Source organism: Curcuma longa, unplaced genomic scaffold (assembly GCF_044706935.1).
Source record: "Curcuma longa cultivar G26 ecotype Majalengka, Jawa Barat unplaced genomic scaffold, ITB_CL_G26_1.1 contig_21923, whole genome shotgun sequence".
Lineage (NCBI taxonomy): Eukaryota > Viridiplantae > Streptophyta > Magnoliopsida > Zingiberales > Zingiberaceae > Curcuma > Curcuma longa.
The window spans coordinates 27,408-45,660 of record NW_027431770.1 but is presented as its reverse complement, the minus strand read 5'-3'; positions in this window follow the sequence as shown (position 1 = coordinate 45,660).

The following is an 18,253-nucleotide window of genomic DNA, read 5'->3' as shown; positions in this document are numbered from 1 at the left end:
TTGTTCTTTAATTTAGAGTTGAACTCTAAATAATTTGAAATCTATTAATTCAATAAGTTTTTTTATATAAAGGTAAATGTATATATCCAAAGTAAAGTGTACAATCTCAAAATTAAATAAGCTCGATCAAAGTTATATAGCCACACATCCAAAAAAAATTCATATTGGAGGGCTAAAAAAGAATTATTAATATGCAATATTATGCTTCATTTTTATACTTTTATCCCACTTATATTAAAAAATTAAGAAGGGGTGGTCGCAGCATCCCTGTCTACAATTTAACCATCTGCATGTATCTGTCACCTTAGCAGTCACAATTTAACTTACGCTTATGTGGGGAGGAAGTGAGAGGAAAAGAAGGAGAGGATAAATAAGGGAAAGAAAAATTTTGATCCTTGTTTGGGATGGAGTAAATTAAGAAAGGAAAGAAAAGAGAAGGGTAAACTTTACTCTTCCATGTTTATGAATCGTTAGAATTTCTTACATCATGATTTAATTAGGGGTAAAGAAAGAGAATGAGAACTCAAAAATATTTTATTCTAATTTTATCTTTATTTTAAAATATTAATTCTCAATTAACTCATCTATTTAGATATCTCATCTTTGCGCAGTCGCTCCTCACATAACACGCGTCGTCACCGTCTAGTGTCTAACCGCTCGCACTCCACGACGTCGGCGTCAACATCAATCCTTATCGTAAATCTTTTCGATGGCAAGATTCAAGAAGACAGAGATAGATAACCTTAATCTTTTTTTTCTTATCCTCTAAGGACATGGACTTATCCAAAGAGCACGCGCGTTGTCCATTTTAGGATCTTCTATATCCCAACTTTTACATGCAATATTAATAGAATTTTATAGTTTCTCATCTGTCCTCTACCTATGTTATATTTTTTAAGAAATCATCTTCCTTTCCTCCCAAACAAGGTAACACATATTATATTAATGAACTTTCCATCCCTTCCATCTAAGGAGAGCGTAAATATTTTACTTTCATTACTTTTCCTTTGTTAAAGAAAGGTAATCAAACTAGAGAAAAGAAAAAGTAGAAAGAAATAAAACTTCCTCATTGATGATTTACACATAAGGGATACAATTTATAGGGATATTAAAGTGCTTGGTCAATTGATAGATTAATAAAGAAACTGTCAATTGACATAGTATAAAAGAAAAGTTCTAATCCTAATAATACATTTTTACTGACTAGTTCTCTTTTAAGATTAGTTCTCTTTTATCCCTGACAAATTCTGTTGGATCTCTTGGATACCGGCTAGAGAGGGGGGTGTGAATAGCCGTCCACACTTTTCGCCTTTTCTTCCTTCGTCTTCGTTTAACGCAGCGGAAACAATAACTTGATCAGAGGAAGACGAAGATCAGCATGCTAACTCAAGGATTTACGAGGTTCGGAGATGATGCACCTACTCCTCGGCGTGTCCGTAAGGTGGACGATCCCTCGATCCTTCGGCAGATCAGACCCCGATAGAAATCGACTATAATCTTCTCCTTCTCGATGGAGGAACCTCTCCACAGATTGTCTCAAATGATACAAAGATAAGCTCAAGACAAGGAGAATACAATGAATCAAAGATCGGACAACAGAGACAACAAGAACCGCTTGCTGCTCAGCCTGTTCCTCCAAACACAGGACGTTGCTCTAGACAGAGCCAACAAGAACAGCTAGCAGCACAAGCCTGTTCCTCCAAACTCAGGACGTTGCTCTAGACAGAGCCAACAAGAACAGCTTGCAAGCCGGTTCCTCCAAACACAGGACGTTGCTCTTGCTTCCTCTTCTTTGATTCACGATCAGGCCCTCACAGGATTGACAATGTTCTTTCTGAGCTCTCAAGGATGATTAATGGTAAATGCGTAAGCTCTATTCCTCAGCGCTGCTTCTCGCTTCTCTTATAGCCTCTGCTTGGTTCTTGTGCCCAACGGATCCCTGCCAAAAGCTGACACCAGTTGTCGTCCGTTGTCACAGAACTCTCCCTGCAGAAGAGACAGCTCAAAAGCTCGCCTTGGAACTCTCACCATACATTTGAATTTTCCCTCCATAACCTGTCCTGTATATCTGCACACTCAAAAGCAGCATTAAAAACATTCCAGCATAAGGACAGTATAAGGATGGATAAAGCATTAAAGTCCAGATCACGAGCAAAGCTACCAAAGTTTTCTCGGACTAAGCAGGAGACCGGGCCACCAAGGCCCTCCTCCTGGAATCAAGAGACCGAGCCACCAAGGCTCTCCTCTTGAGGAATCAGGAGACCGAGCCACCAAGGCCCTCCTCCTGAGATCGAGCTACCAAAGCTCACAGTCCCGAGCCGAGCTACCAAAGCTCTCCCGGACCATCCGGTCATTCGCACAAAGCTCCCGGCCGCTCAGGTTCCGAGCCACCAAGGCTCCCTGAAATCGAGCTACCAAAGCTCACAGTCCCGAGCCGAGCTACCAAAGCTCTCCCGGACCATCCGACCATTTGCACCAAGCTCCCGGCCACTCAGGTTTCGAGCCACCAAGGCTCCCTGAAATCGAGCTACCAAAGCTCACGGTCCCGAGCCGAGCTACCAAAGCTCTCCCGGACCATCCGGCCATTCGCACCAAGCTCCCGGCCACTCAGGTTCCGAGCCACCAAGGCTCCCTGAAATCGAGCTACCAAAGCTCACGGTCCCGAGCCGAGCTACCAAAGCTCTCTCGGACCATCCCGGTCATTCGCACCAAGCTCCCGGCCAATTCGGTCCTGAGCCACCAAGGCTCCTCCTGGACCATCTCGGAGACGAGCTACAAAAGCTCTCTCCATTCTCCCACGAGCACCAAGCTCCCCGGTCCTTCTCTCGGCCATTGTTCCTGCTACTCGGCCTTTTTGACCTCTACCACGACAACCTATTCCCCGGGCAAAGTCCATATCTCTCCCGGTCAAGTTCCCGGGCAAGTTTGTTGCTTCCGACCAAGAACCTCTTCTCCCGACATTAATTCTCTTTTCCCGGACAAAACTTCTCTCGACGAAGTTAATCTCTTTGCCGGGCACGATCTTACTTCTCTCGAGCAAAAACTTATTTCTCCCGGTCAGGTTCCCGATCAAGTTTGTTGCTTTCGGCCAACACCTTTTCTCTCCCGGCCTCATTTCTCTCTTCTTCACTTTGCCCGGCCAAGCTACCCTTCTTCCCGGTTATATTTTTCCCGATCAAGACAACCTTCTTCCTGGGTAAACTTGATACTATCCCGGCCATGATACTATTTCTCGGGTAATATCTTCTCGACTAAGAGCAGAATTTTCCCGGCACGGATACGCGGGCCTGATCGACCACATGGTCGATCACGGCTAGCTGATCGATTAGCGGTCGACGTCAGGGAGCTGATCGACCAGCTGGTCGATCAGTGGAGCCTGATCGACCCCGTGGTCGATCAGGGCAATCTGGTCGATCCGTGATCGATCAAGGTAATGTGATCGACCACGTGGTCGATCACATAAGGTTGATCGACCACGGGTCGATCAAAACACGTTGATAGAATACGTAAATGCATGCAACGTTTCCATGTTTACAATTCATTTGCATGCAACGTTTCCATTATATTGCCATGTTTACAATTAATTTGCATGCAATTTTTCCATTATATGCATGGTGCGTTTCATAAACTACTCTAAAGCAACACATGATTTGCATCAACAATCATTAATTTCATTATCTTAGTTTCCATGTCATGCCATGTTATGCTATGTTTACAAGGGGATCTAATTACATTTCCTATGTTTCTATCTTAAGTCATGGTAGTGTTTTTACCTTCAACTTGACTCGCCTAGCCCAACTAGTCCGAGTAACATTAAACTTAAATCTTTCGTATTTATTCTGACTTCATTTGTCAAACAACAAAATAGACTCAAGTCTGACCGGGTCAGACTTAGGTCTGACTAGGGTCAGACTGCATCAACAAATTCAACAGGAGCTCTTTAACGTTGAGTTTGCTTGCTAGTTTGGTGAAACATTGTCTGGATAATGACTTAGTAAAGATATCAGCAAGTTGATCTTCTGCAAAAAATATAAGAGACAAATAACTGTCGAGTTGTCACACGTTCTCGAACAAAATGAAAATCAATTTCTATATATTTTGTACGAGCATGAAAGACTGGATTTGCTGTAAGATATGTCGCTCCAATATTATCACACCGAAGTTTTGGCGGAACATTTGATGCAAGATGAAGTTCTAAAAGAAGCGATTGAAGTCAAATAATTTCAGATGTTGTATTAGCTATGGCTTTATATTCAACCTCAGTGCTTGAACGAGATACTTGTAAGATAAGGTTGGACCGGCTAGAGGGGGGTGAATAGACAATTAAGAAGAATAAAACTCGTCTTTTAAAAAAGAAACTTGGTTGTAATTGGATCGTTGCTTCCAAGGCAATTAATGCTCAATTAGAACTCCTTTAGGCGAAGAAGCCTTTACAGTTTAGCACAGAGACTTAGAGAGAAAATTACAAAGTAAATTGATGATCTAACTTCTAAAACTTTAAGTCTTATTTATAGTCCAAGAGAATAGATCTGGATCATTGATCGTAGATGAACTTTCTCTTGGCCGTTGATTCGTTGATGCGATTCTAACCGTTGATCGAAGATAGGCTTTGATCGTAGCCGTTGATTAAATAAAGATAAACTTTATCTTTAACAAAAGATAAAGAGAATTATCCTTAATAAAAATTAAGTATTTATTTTTTATATGATAAAAGATAAATCTTATCTTTTCTTCTTTTTTTTCAAAAGTCACGTCCAAAAGGTCCAAATCTAAGTCTTCTACTCTAGTCAAAGTCAACGGTCAAAAGTTAATGGTCAAAAGTCAACAGTTTGATTTTTATTGACTTTTTGTATAATCATCGATTGGGTGATTTCTGGTCAACCGGAGTACCCGAATTCGACTCTGGCCTTTCACCCCTCGAGCGTGCTTCCTCCCGGCTTTCATCCCTCGGGCGTCGCGCATGTCCTTCTCGCTCCACCGGCGTACTCTTCCATAGCTTCCACGTCCCTCAGATTGTACCAAGCCCATCGACTCACTTCCCCGTGCAATCCTTCTCGTTCGCTACATCTTACGCTCGACTTCCTCCATATCTAAGTTCCTGCACATTTAGCAGAGGGATTAGAACAACACAGGACCTAACTTAACCTGATTGATCACATCAAAACTAACCGGGGCACCAACAATACTGTAGGTTGCTTTTTCGAATTCCATGAGATAAAATTTTGTCCAAGAAATATTGCATACCCATTAGTAGAACATCTATCTTCAAGAGAGCTTGCCCAATCCGCATCGCTATAAGCATATAAGTCTCTAGAAGAATAACGATATAAAAGGAGACCATGTAAAATAGTACATTTGAGATAACAAAGTATTCTTTTTATATTATTCCAATTTTGTTCAATTGGAGCATGCATAAATTGACAAGCACGATTTACTGCAAAGGTAATATCAAGTCGTGTGATAGTGACATGTTGTAAGGCTCCAACAATACTTCGATAGATTTGATGATCAGACATAGCTGGAGATAATGGAGTTGCAAAGAAATTATTTATAGTAATTAGTGTAGAGACTAAATGTGCTCTATCCATTTTAGCTCTTTGGATAAGTCCAGTAATGTATTTGCTTTGAGAGAGGAGACAACCTTCATCACGTGGGATAAGTTCAATACTAAGAAAAAACGAGCATTACCCAAATCTCGAATAGGAAAATCTTGATTGAGAAAACTAAATATAGTTGTGATGCCCTTTTGATCATTGTCGGTTATTAAAATATCATCCACATAAATAAGAAAAAATATCATAAATCCATCATTATATTTGTAGAAGAGAGAAGAGTCTATTTTTGATCTATAAAATCCTTGAGCTTGTAACCAATTAGATAATTGATGAAACCATGCATAAGGAGCTTGTCAAAGACCATATGTTGATTTCTTGAGCTGACAAACATGAGATAGAAATTGTGGATGGATAAATCCAGGTAATTGCTCTATAAATATAGTTTGCTCAAGATAACCATGAAGAAAAATATTAGAAATATCCAATTATCGTACATGTCAATTAAACTGACAGCTATCGATAATAATAATCTGATAGATGTAAGCTTGATGACGGGGCTAAAGTTGTCATAAAAGTCAATACCTGGTTGTTGATTAAATCCTTTGGCTACAAGACGAGCTTATTACCTTTCAAAAGAACCATCAGCTCAATGCTACCCATTTAGAGCCCACAACATTCATGAAGGGAGTGCGCGGAACTAGAGTTCATGTTCCATTACGAAGAAGTGCATCAAATTCTGTAGACATTGCACGACGCCAATTCAAATCCTTGTTCGCTTGTGAAAAATAAGTCGGTTCAATAGATTTTGAAGAGACCACTAAAGCTTATAGAAGGGGATATCGGGTTGTCATTGGCAGACAACGTGCACAGATGCCACTTAAAGGAAACATATGACGAGAAGCACTATCATTTGAATCACTTGTTGATGGCGATGATGAAGTGGGCTGACATGGTGAATTCAACGATGGACCTGTATTATTTGAGGAGTCGAAGTTTGAAAGCATATTATCTATGGTTGGTGAGGCTTTCGAGATTGGACACGGAATAGGATCCAACATATTATCTCTTCTGATAGTGTTAGTGGGTCTTGCTCTTGTCGGAGCAGCAACTTGAGGTGATTCGGATGATATAGGATAATTATTAGAGAGCCCCGGAGCAGGACCTAGGATGCCATCACCTCCAACAATGTTAGTGTTGGATCGGGTTGGACCGGCTAGAGGGGGTGAATAAACGGTTTAAGCAAAGTCCAGAATAGACACTCTTTTAAAAAAAACTTGGTTGCAACTCGGTCGTTGCTTCCAAGGCAATTGGCGCTCAAACAAAACTCCTTTAAGCGGAGAAGCCTTTATACTTGTAGCACAGAGACTTAAAGTGAATGACAAAAGTAATTGATGTTCTAACTCTAAAACTCTAAGTCTATTTATAGCCCAAGAGAATAGATCTAGATCGTTGATCGTAGATAAACTTTCTCTTGGTCGTTGATCTGTTGATGCGATCCTAACCGTTGATCAGAGATAGGCTTGATCGTAGCCGTTGAGTAAATAAAGATAAACTTTATCTTTAATAAAAGATAAAGAGAATTATCTTTAATAAAAAATAAGTATTTATCTTTTATATGATAAAAGATAAATCTTATTATTTTTTCTTCTTCTTTTTTTTTGCAACCGCCACGTCCAAACGGTCCAAGTCTAAGTCTTCTTCTCTGGACAAAGTCAACGGTCAAAGTCAAAGTCAACAATTTTGACTTTTGTTGACTTTTTGTGGAATCTTCGATTGGGTGATTTCTGGCCAACCGGAGTTAGGCTCACCCGAACCCGACTCTTACCTTTTGCCCCTCGAGCGTGCTTCCTCCCGGATTCTCGTCCCTCGGACTTCGTGCACGTCCTTCTCGCTCCACCAGCGTACTCTTCCGTAGCTTCCGCGTCCCTCGGATTGCACCGAGCCCGTCGGCTCATTTCCCCGCGCAATCCTTCTCGTCCGCTACGTCTTACGCTCGACTTCCTCCGTACCTAAGTTCCTGTACACTTAGCAGAGGGATTAGAACAACACAGGACCTAACTTAATCTAGTTGATCACATCAAAACTAACCGGGGCACCAACAATCTCCCCCTTTTTGATGTGCATCAACCCAGGTTTAGTTAGGGTTAAACAAAAAAAATAAGGAAAATAAATAAAACAAAATAAACAGGTTAAACAAAAAAATATTTCATATTAAAACTATAACCTCCCCCTTTGATCACAGCAAAAATGGGGTATATAAAATTAGGGAAGGAAAAAAATATTTGTGTAAATGCAATAGAAAGTAAAAAAAAATTTAAGTGTTTAATTAATACACAATAGATCACAAAAATTTTGGTCTTCAAGAATTAGCATTGCTAAGGATTTCAAAAAGAATTTAAAATGACATTTTTACTTAAAAAATAGAAGAATAATTTCATTAAAAAAATTTTGAAAGTTTTTGTGAAAGTTGAGAAATTTTTTTTTAATTCAAAATTGAAAAAATTTGAAAAATAATTTTTGACAAAGTCAACATATGATATATAGATTCGAAAAAATCGGATCTGGTCAAAATATTTTGTTATCAAATTTTCAAAATTAAAAATAAGATTTTATTTTTAAATTCGTGGAAAATTAAAATACTGTTAGAAAAATCTAAATTTTTTGTAGAAATCAAGAATATAGATTTGAGATTGTACAAAATATTTTAATTTTAAATTTATTCTTTAAGTCTGAAGATAAAATAAATACTCACAGAGAGAAATATTTAGAAAAATAATATTTTAAAATTTAAAAACACTTCAAAAATTCGTATATAAATTATACTGAGTTCTAATGACTGTATTTGAATCCTGAAAAATCGGATCTATGAAAATAACGTTTGTATCTATTTTTAATTTAAAATTTAAATTTTGAATAAAAAAATCATAAAAATTTAAAAAAATATTCAAAAAAATTTTGTAAAAATATCAGTGGATGAATAACATAATTATGCATCGAGAAAAAAATAGAAACATAATTTTTTCACTAAAAATTAGTCAAATTAAATTTTCTAAGATAACAAGAAAATAATATTAGTTAAGTAAAAAAAATATCAGTCAGTGCATGCATATGTAATAGCACAAAAGAGATTATTTTAAAATAGATTTGGGAACCCAAAATAAGTTACTATCTACTGGATTGATTAAAAATCTTAGATTGAATATAATTTATCTTTTATTAAAGATAAAGTTTATCTTTATTTACTCAACGGCTACGATCAAGCCTAGCTCTGATACCACTTGTTGGATCGGGTTGGACCGGCTAGAGGCACTACAAGAAATCATAAAAATTGCGACGAATATTAGCGACGATTTTCATTTTCGTCGCTAATATAAGTATTAGCGATGAAATATCATATTTCGTCGCTAACTATAGTTTTTGCGATGAAATATCAAATTTCGTCGCTAACCTTTAGCGACGAAATCTCAAATTTCGTCGCTGACTTCAGTTTTTGCGACGAAATATTAATTTCGTCGCTAAAGGTTAGCGACGAAATTTGATATTTTGTCGCTAACTTTAGTTTTTGCGATGAAATATTAATTTCGTCGCTAATCGTTAGATTTTCGTTGTTATTTTTGTGACAAAATTTAAAAATCATCGCTAATTTTCGCCTAAATTCTAATCCCGCTTCCGTTCGATTTTTTGCAACGAAATAATTTTTTCATCGCTAAACATTAGCAACAAAACTTAATAATTCGTCGCTAATAACTTTTTGCGACGAAATGTTATCTTTCGTCACTAACCATTAACGACGATACTTAATAAATTCGTCGCTAATAACATGTTTTGCAACGAATTATTATTTTTTCGTCGCTAACATTCGCTAAAAACCTATTTCCCTTTTCGTATTGCTCCTCTCGCGTCTCTTTCCCTCGCTTCGCCGCCTCGTCTTCCTCCTCCTTCGCCTCCTACCCCGCCTTCTCCTCCTCCTCTAGGCATCCAGGGACGAGTGGCGTCGTCGACCACCACGAGGAACCGGCAGTGCCGGCACCGGTGCGGCAGACGCGGCGCGGCGGAGCCATCGGATTTGATGCGGGCGAATGAGGAGCGAGAGGAGGAGGTTTCCGACGCGTCGAAGAGGAAAAGGGGAATCGCCGACGGAACCACTAGTGCGGCCCTCGGCAGCGGACGTTGATGGGTTTGCAGATGACATGGCACGCCCGCTGCCGCAGGCCGCAGGGGAGGCGCCGCTCCTCTCGGCCTTAAAAACCTCGGCAACTCTTGCTTTCTTAATAGTGTTCTCCAGTGCCTCACCTACACCCCTCCCCTCGCCCAGTTCTGCCTTTCCTCCCGCCATTCCTCACTCTGTAAACCCTAGCCCCATCCTCCCGCCATTCGCATCCAGACAGTGTTCCGCGCCTTCTTGGTAAGGCACCAAAACGGGGGGGGGGGGGGGGGGGGGGGGGGGTGAACCTCGCTTGCTCGGCGAGCTCTGCGCGGCATTGTCTGGCTGCAAGCCATAGTCCGGGGGCGGCAGGTGCGGAAGCAGGCGGCTGTGACGCTGAGGTGCATGCAGGCCCTCGTCCGCGTGCTAGCCCGCGTCCGAGCTAACCGCGTGCGCATGTCTACCGACGGTCAGGCCATACAGAAGCTGCTCGAAGCCCATCGTGCAAATCTTGATCCTCTAAAGGAAGCAGAGGTACAATTCACTTTCTTTTATGTTTTTGAGTTGGGCATGATAATTTATCCTTTGATTCATTGTTTGTTACATCCTGAACTTGTTATTGTGATTTATCAAAAATTTGTGTTGTGGATCTCAAAAATTTTTTCTCTCTGGAACATTTGTGGTTCCAGGGGGGATGGTGCGACAGTCCAGGAACAATAGAGGAAGTCAGAGCAAAGCTACACATGAGGCGACGAGGAGCTTTCAAGAGGGAAAGAGCCATTGCTTATGCTCTTTCTCAACAGGTAAATACAGTTTAATCGAATAGCCCTTGTTTTCTCCTGGCAATGGAATTTCTCTATTATAATCTTTCCTCGGCAGCCAAGGTCAAAGCAATCTCCAACCTCACTGAAGCATCATGGTTTAGATAAGAGTGCCGGCAATTGGAGTTGGTTGGAGAGATTTTGCAGCCTAAGTTCACTTCTTAACAAGAACTTTATGTTACAGAATGAGATTTTGCATTTACAGTTCAGTAAAGTAGAAATGTTGACAATGTTGTTTGGTTCTTAATTATTGTAGTTATAATTAACCTAATTTCTGTTTCAGGAGGAGCTATCAATTCTTGATTCTAAAATTCAATTGTGTGGTATGTATTCTCCGCATCGGTTTTGCTTCTTACACAATGTTTAACACTATTTCAGCATTTTGATATTCCTGTCAGCTTGTTAATCAAATTAACATTTTATTATTCCATTGCAGGCTTCGAACTTCCATATAATTATCGGGGAGCTTGTTTACCATAGTTCTTCGAATAATGTTTGTATTGTGAAACTTTGTGTTAAACTTTGTATTTGTTGTGATGTGATAAACTTTGTGTTAAACATTGTATTAAACTTTGTATTTGTTGTGATGTGATAAATTTATGTGATAAACTTTGTGTTAAACTTTGTGTTTGTTGTGTGTGAATATGTTATTGAATGTTATTTTGTGATCTGTATGTATTAGGGTTTATTGTGATGTGCATGTATTACAAGATATAAGGGAAAAAAAGAGAAACGGGAGCAGAAAATCTGCTAGTTAGCTAAAATCTGCTAGTTAGCGACGATAATATGCATTCGTCGCTAACATTAGCGACGAATTTGGTTAAATTCGTCGCTAACCTTAGAGAATCTTCGGTGACCTATTTCAAGATGTTAGTGACGAAATTTTGACAATTTAGGGTTAGCGACGAATTTTCGAGGGTTAGCGACGATTATTATTTCGTCGCTAATGTTAGCGACAAATTGTCGAAATTTCTTCGCTAATGTTAATTTGCGACAAGCTTATAGCGACAAAAATAGCGACGATATATTATCGTCGCTAAGATATGTTAGTGACGAAATTATTAGGTTAGCGACGAAAATATTTCGTCGCTAAATACCTGAATTCTTGTAGTGAGGGGGGTGAATAGACGGTTTAAGCAAAGTCCAGAATAGACACTCCTTTAAAAAAAACTTGGTTGCAACTCGGTCGTTGCTTCCAAGGCAATTGGCGCTCAAACAAAACTCCTTTAGGCGGAGAAGCTTTTACACTTGTAGCACAGAGACTTAAAGAAAATGACAAAAGTAATTGATGTTCTAACTCTAAAACTCTAAGTCTATTTATAGCCCAAGAGAATAGATCTAGATCGTTGATCGTAGATAAACTTTCTCTTGGTCGTTGATCCGTTGATGCGATCCTAACCGTTGATCAGAGATAGGCTTAATCGTAGCCGTTGAGTAAATAAAGATAAATTTTATCTTTAATAAAAGATAAAGAGAATTATCTTTAATAAAAAATAAGTATTTATCTTTTATATGATAAAAGATAAATCTTATTATTTTTTCTTCTTCTTTTTTTTTGCAACCGCCACGTCCAAACGGTCCAAGTCTAAGTCTTCTTCTCTGGACAAAGTCAACGGTCAAAGTCAAAGTCAATAGTTTTGACTTTTGTTGACTTTTGATGGAATCTTCGATTGGGTGATTTATGGCCAACCGGAGTTAGGCTCACCCGAACCTGATTCCGAGCTTTTGCCCCTCAAGCGTGCTTCCTCTCGGATTCTCGTCCCTCGGACTTCGCGCACGTCCTTCTCGCTCCACCAGCATACTCTTCCGTAGCTTCCGCGTCCCTCGGATTGCACCGAGCCCGTCGGCTCACTTCCCCGCGCAATCCTTCTCGTCCGCTACGTCTTACGCTCGACTTCCTCCGTACCTAAATTTCTGCACACTTAGCAAAGGAATTAGAACAACACATGACCTAACTTAATCTAGTTGATCACATCAAAACTAACCGGAGCACCAACAGTTAGGTGTCATCAAGAAAGTGCCACCTGTATCTGGAGAAGAGATTGAAGAAGCTGTCGAAAAAGGGAATAAAGACTCATCAAAAGTAATATGTCATGAAGTATATATCCGTCCTGTAGGTATATGCAAGCAACGATACACATGATGTAAATTACTATAGCCAAGGAAAACACATTGTAGTGAACGAGAATCAAGTTTGTGTTTAGAGTAGGGGCGTAACCATGGATAACATGCGCAATCAAAAATTTTAAAAAAAGTGTAGTCAGAAGTTTGATTATAAAGTTTTTCTAAAGGACACCTATGATTAAGCAATGGGGTAGGAAGTCGATTTATGAGATATACTGCAGTACAGACAACTTCATCCCAAAATTTACACGGAGCTGATGCATGATGGAGAAGAGCTAAGGTGGTTTCAACAATATGTCTGTGTTTTCTCTCAGCAGAACTATTTTGTTCTAGAGTATAAGGGCAACAGACTCGATAAACAATTCCACAAGAGACAAGATGACGATGGAGAGATTAATATTCGCCTCCCTAATCAGAATGAACAAAAAATATTTTACGATTAAAATATCTTTCAACTTATTTTTGAAAATTATAAAATATATCCAATAAATCAGATTTTCTTCTCATAGGATAGAGCCAAGTATATTTACTAAAATGATCAATAAATGTAACATAATAAAAAAAACCATGGTTAGATAAAATAGGTGCAGGACCCCAAACATCCGAATGAATTAATTCAAGTGGAAAATTAGAAACATGATCAAATGAAGAGAAAGGTAGATTATGACTTTTAGATTCCATGCAGGCCCTACATGAATGAATGACGGAGATGAAGTAGGTAAATCATACCTATTGATGATCGACTAAATAATATGAAAAGAAGGATGACTAAGTCAGGCATGCCAAGCCGGTTTATTTGTGCGTTCACCAAAGAAAGCCTTGATTGAAGAATTTTGAAGATAATAAAGACCATATTTGATTCCCCCAGAAAATAAGATAGTATTTGTTCTACTAGATTTTATAAAATAATGATTATAATGAAATTCAAAAATGACATCATTATCAAGATAAAATTGACGTACGAAAAATAAATTTTTAGTAATAGATGGCACGTGAAAAATATTGCGCATGTGAAAAGTACGATTAGATAAATGAATATATGTGTTTCCAAAGTTAGTAATTTGCAAACCTGAGCCATCACCTACTTGCATCATGTCCGAACCATAGTATGGTATTACTTCTGTAAAGATATTGTAATCTGATGTGACATGATGAGTTGCTCCAATATCAATATACCATTTATTAGAAGAAAAACTCTGGTGGTTTATTAAGAGTAGACACAGACGAGAGTGTTTTAGGATAAATAGGTGAAATAGTCGATTGTCTTAAAGTTGTAGGACTGCCAATAAAATTTATGTCATATCGTCTAGGACATTGAGTGCCAATATGCCCAACTTTAAGACAAATTTGATATCTACTTCGAGTATTCGACATTGAATAAAGAAAAAGAGAGAAGGGAGGAAAAAAAAATTAGAAAAATAATAGCTCTGATACCATGTTAAAGAAACGTAATCAAACTAGAAAAAAGAAAAAGTGGAAAAAAAATAAAACTTCCTCATTGATGATTTAACAATAAGGGATATAATTTATAGGGGATATTAAAGTGTTTTGTCAATTGACAAATTAATAAAGAAATTATCAATTGACATATTATAAAAAAAAATTTAATTTTAATACTAATATTTTTATTGACTAGTTCAACTAATTCTTTTTTATCTTTTTTTTTTCCTTTCGTTTCTCTTCCGTTAATAAATATTCTTTCACTTCATCCAAACATAGCGTTATACATTTTAATTCCTTTCATACCTACTCAACTATTCATCCGATTGAAATGAAAAATATTAGAATATTTTTTATTGGTATCGATCGTTGATTTTGATCAAAATTATAATAATAATATTGGAGTAATTTTGATAAATTAAAATAATTTTAATGAGTTAAACCAATGTTAAAGTAGTTTTCACCGACGTTAGAACAATTTTAATCAACGTTAAAACAATCTTAACTAGCATTGTAGTAGTTTTAATCACATTAAACTAACTCGATATTAGACTAATTTTAACCATAATCAATTTTAACTAAGATTGTTACAGTAGTATTTGGACTAATATGATAAAAAGGATTTTAATTCATTTCGATTTAATTTGAATAAACCGGTAGCCTTCTCCATCTTGATCTCTTCCTTCTCTACATGGAAAAAGCTCTTTAGATATTGGTCTGCGAGTCTTGTCCCCATCCAAGGGCACCCAATTATCTTCACGAATTGGTATATATATTCCATGATTAAGAGTTAATAGATGTTTACTTAGTAACAAAGTTAGTGGATTGCTGTTTGTATTATGCATTTAATTAATTAGTATGTTTTATAATTGTTCCGGTTGAGATCGTCTGGTGGATGCGTCAGCCGCCACGCAGCACCACGATGGACGTTGTGAGGAAGAAAAAGATGGTGAATTCCGGAACTTACAAACACTAACACTGTGAGAAGAAAGGTCAGGAGTGTCCCTGGCTCGACCACTCCGACGCTCAAGTCAATTACTGGGAGGAGAAGAAGAAAACAATAAGTTGCAAGAAGAAGTAAGTGCTTGTGGTATATTGCGGACCTGCGTATGTAATATCGAGGAGTTATATAGACGGAGAGGGAAGAGAATTATACCCGCTTGTCTTATTATAATATCTGCGCAGTAGATTTTGTTAGAGGAGCGGACTTTCGTTATTAAGGAGAATAGGTATGGAGAATATTCTACTGTGATTATTCGCGATCATTACAGATGAAATGTTCCCTCATCGTAGTTACATGTCATTCGATTGTCATATCTCATAACTATTTGGTGATAGTGATGTGACAAATTGGATTTGGTTATGACCGACAAATAAGATGGATCTTGATTGTGACTGACAATCCATCAGGGTTCGAGTGGTCGAGTAGGAATTATGAATGAGTCGAGCGTGTCTGATTAAGTCAAGTCAACCATAACAATCGGGTCTTCCTCTACTTGTGCCATGTGTTTGGATAAGTCATCTTCCACATGACATGTCCCGATCTAAGACTGATTTTAATGCGTCAGATCATAATACCCATAACAATAATTGAAGAGTTAGTGATTATTATTTTATGTATTAACCTATTTATAGGTTATTTGTTCACTGAAATAGTTGGGTTCCTTCGCCACAAGGTAACCAAATCCCAGTTGTTGCAGATGGTCAAGGCCTGGTCTTGCTATGAAAAAACACCTTTAAATATGAGTACTTAAAAAATATATATATATTATTATTATTATTTATATAACATTTTATCTGACTTTTATTTTAAGTTTTTTCTGGTATCAGTGTAGCAGCTTTAGGTTTTTAATCAAAACTATCAAAATCATTTAAACTATATTAAATTTATTTCAATATTATTACAATAATTTTGATAGAAAATACTACATAACTAATCGTTTTAAATAAAGCTAGACCGATATATATCAATTTAAAATAAAGTTATGTAGTAGTTTTGTAAAATTACAATGCAATAAGAGTTTTTAAAATAAAAAATATAACAAAATGTTATTTTAATATTTTTAAAATTAGGAAGACCGATAATAAAAATGAAGAGCGTACGTATTTTTGTCACCGCAAACCAAATTGAAGAAAACAACAAATCAGGATCGATATGTTTTACATAAAATCAGTAATTGATCCATTGGTTCTGCTATGGTTCCGCTAGTGATCGATTGTTCCTGATTAAGATGGCCTTTTGAATGAGTCATCGGGCACCTGACTTATAGGGTTGATGGTCAAAGTGGTACCCAAGAGCACCGAAGGAAGAGGATGATGGACTCTAGCGTGCCACCAAGCTCTAAACTGCAAGAAGAAAGAAGAGGAGTGAGACAGAGGTCAGGGGTGTTCTGGCTTAACCACTCCGACGTTCAAGTCAAATCTTAGCCGAAGATGAAGAAGAAAATGCAAAAATGTAGAGAGAAGTATGTTTTGGTACCTGTACCTGCGAGAAACGGATCGTTATATAGAATTACGAGAGATACGTCATATCTCAATTAAGGAGAATATCTCATTAGTAAAGATTTTATTAGAGAAGATGTGCTCATTGATAAGGAGAATATCCCATCACTGTCGCCATAGTATCATGCTATGACATCATTAATCATGGTGCATCAATGAGCTAGATGAGCTACTTGAGATATTACATTATTACATGTATTCTTTTGGCGGCGACCTACTAAGCTAAATGAGAAAATGAAGAGAGTAGAGTCAGTTGAGCGCGACGTAGGGCACTAAGTAGGCAGAGCGCGGACGACAAAGAGAGCTTGAGCCAAGGTCAACTGAGATAGGTCTTGAGGTTGAGGCGGGGCTTGATACGGTGGAGAGGAGACTCGGTGGGGCAGCTTGGACTTGGAGCTTTGAGTTGGGCGTCGAACCAGAGTTGAGCTTTGAGAGAGGTCGGGCATGGGATCCCGAGTTGAGCTGGATGCTGAGTCAGGTATTGGGTCTTGATTTACACCGATTGTCGAGTCGGGACCTGACCACCTTTCTAGGGTTAATTAGGAACATGAGCGCAAAATGAGGTCGGGGCGTGGGACTAAACCAGTCAATCCTGGAGTCAAGTCTTCTATCCAATGTATCATCCAAACATATCATATTTTAATTTTTTGGATTCAGTTATACTAAAGTTTTTAGAATTCAAAATTTGATCCGATTCTCATACATAAAAAAATTAGTAAAAAACAATTAAATCAAAATTTTAAGTTAAAAATGTATGTTAAAAAAATAATGAATTTATTATTTAATTAGTGGATGTAGGTCGGCGTAGACCCAACCACGGGCCAGGTCCAGCCCGGACCCGGCCCGGGTCAACGGGCCGGTTACGGTTCAAGCCCATTGGAATCGGCGAACCGCCGGTTAACCGGCGGATTGAACCGTCGGTTTGGATTTTTTTAATTTTATGATTTTTTAATACATTTTTATATAAAATATATTTATTTTTATTTAATTAAAGTATAATTTAAGACGTCGTTGCTAAGGATTAAACTAGGATATTCCGGAACACAAGCACATATACTCATCACTATTCTACAACGCCTTTTATTTATAAAATTAATATAATTATATATATACTATATTTATATTTATTTAATTCAAGTCAATTTTAAGACACCGTTGATGGAGAACGAATGCAATTCTCACCGGTCAAAGACATAGACACTCACCACTGTACCCCAATGACTTTTATACATAATTTCAATACAATATTATATATAATATAGTTATTTCAAATATATTATAATACGCGATTGGTGAAGATCGAACCCAAGAATTCCGCGTGAGAAATGAATACAGAGACCACTATACTACAACATCTTTATTAAACTTTTTCAATAAATTTATTTATATATTTATTTCAAAATTATATTTACATGCCGTTAGTGAGAATCGAACCAGAGTCTCCCGCGTGAGAGAAAGGAATACGCACAACTAAAATACATCGACTTTTCTCTCTTTTTTTCAATATTTCTTTTATATAAATTTTAAATTTTTAAATTTTTAATATAATAATCTTGAACCGTCGCGAACCGTGAACCGGCGGTTCTGAACCGTGAACCGTAACCGTCTTGGGAGGTTAAGGTTAAGGGTCGACCTGCCATGAACCGTTGAACCGTGGTCGGGTCTAG